The following is a 2107-nucleotide window of genomic DNA, read 5'->3' as shown; positions in this document are numbered from 1 at the left end:
GGTGAATCTCACTCATCCTGGCCAGGTAACTCATTAAAAGCCTGTCCCCGGTAGACGTAAAACAGACAGTGGAATTTTTTAGGACAAAATGCATTAGTCAGCGTATTTGATTTGAAAAATGCTTATTTCATCATAGTCTGAATTTGGCCAATAGTTTTGTGGGTTTTTCATTTCAACTGGCCGCTCCAGTTACCTTAATTCAGCATTGAAGGGGAGCAATTTTGTGTGCAGAGCTCCCATCCCCTCTTTTTTACGGCTGTTTTCCCTACAGCGTATGTATACATTATCTGACCGTGCCAGCAGGTTTGAGTTTTTTCAGCTAACCAGCCTGTGTGGGAAAAAATTTAAGATTTCAGCTGTTCAGCTAGAATTCACGAAGTTGGTATGGGCAGTGCTTTCCTCCGTGTGCTTCCGAAATTCACTGTGACAGAGTAAATCTACGCCTTGGGTCTCTTGCGGGTAGGTGAGTGGTTATCAGTATGTGAATTGCTGTAGGTGTCGAAGGAGGTCACGTGAATGAATTCCAAGCGTTAGTTTAAAAAAACAACAACAAAAAAAAAACCACACAAAAGATTGTTTCATAAAAAGTAAAAGGCTGCAGCTGCCTCTAACCCAGGCAGGCACTACTGAAGCATGTGGCCAGCCTACATGCCAGGGGCTGTTTAGTCCTGGTGTTAAAAATCAGGGGCTCTCTAAGTATGCTCAGTAACAACCACAAGCAATAACAGAAATACTGCTAAAATGTTGGAGTTAAAGGACGAAGTTGCACCTGCTTGCATAGATGGCAGTAAACCGTGTTCCCAGCACAGGTGGAACCATCGTTCCCTCCCTACACCCATCGTGTAGGTACAAATTTAGTCTTTGGCTGTAGGAGTGGAGTGGAGTGGAGTGGAGTGGGGTGGGGTGGGAGGATCAGGGTCTCCGTGTGGGCAGTGTGTAAATATATCACTTAAATGTTACTGGACAACTGTTTTCCTTTCATTAATGTATTTTCTGGGATGTGCCAGAAAAGCAGCCGGTTGGAAGCTCCGAGGCACAGCCCATCAGATGCGTTGTCCTTGCTACTGCCAGCAAATGGCAAGTCTCCTTCTGTTTGCTTCTTTCGGGGACTCAGCTGAGAAAGACACTGCTCGTTCCTGAACACCTTCCACCTCACAGCTCCGTGAAGCTCGAGGGGAGGGCATTTGCCTGCCCAGCTGGAACCAAAACTGGTGCTGAGGCTGCTTGCTCTGTGTTTATTAGATGCTGGACTCTCCCAGAACTGCTCCTCTGCACAAGCGGCTACACTCGTGTCCAGTGAGATTATTTGTGGGAATTAGTTATAGGATTGGTCACCAACTCTGTGGTGCTCACAGTTTCATTAGAGGCAGAAGAGATGTGCTGTCCTTAAGCGGAACTGTTCTTCTCTTGGGAAAGGCTTATGCGAGTTTGTTAAATGTAGTAGTCCTAAATTACTCACATAAAGCATCTCTTGGTCCAAGAACACTATTTTTTCTTTGCAGAGCAGCACAATTGGGCTGTTACAGTTAAAACCGTATTTCCACCCGTTTAGATGTTGTGTGGCCACATAGGCACAGATACATACAACATACACATCTCTGAAAGAAACTTTGTTATTTTTGAAGCAAACCAAAACATTACCATTGTTCCCTGAAGCATTTATACAAGTTTTTGAAAATTTTACAGATGGTTGAAATGCAACTCTCTGCTTCTGACTCACTCCATCCATATTCCATTTCCCAAGAGCAGATGGTGCCAATTGCCCTTACTGGGTCTGAACAGATTAGAAGTTTATACAGTTTTGCAGTACACCTCTCGCTGAATTTGGGAGGCTGTTTTCTTACTCTTTGGAAGTTCTTCTGTGAATTCTCATGGATGGCTGTAACAACTTGAGGTTCAGATGGTACACAAGATGGTAACATGGTATTACCAGCCTGGATGCAAAGACCAGAACTTGCCAAACTCATGCAGGTAATGACTGACCCAACTCACGCGGGTATCAGCTCAGTGGGTCTGTTCTCACAAAGACAATATGCTCCTAAAAGTGAGTAGGATAAAATTCTGTCCATCTTATGGGTCATTCTTTGTGTGACTGCCTTGAGCGAGT

Source organism: Numenius arquata, chromosome 10 (genome assembly GCF_964106895.1).
Source record: "Numenius arquata chromosome 10, bNumArq3.hap1.1, whole genome shotgun sequence".
NCBI lineage: Eukaryota > Metazoa > Chordata > Aves > Charadriiformes > Scolopacidae > Numenius > Numenius arquata.
This window is presented reverse-complemented; position numbering follows the sequence as displayed.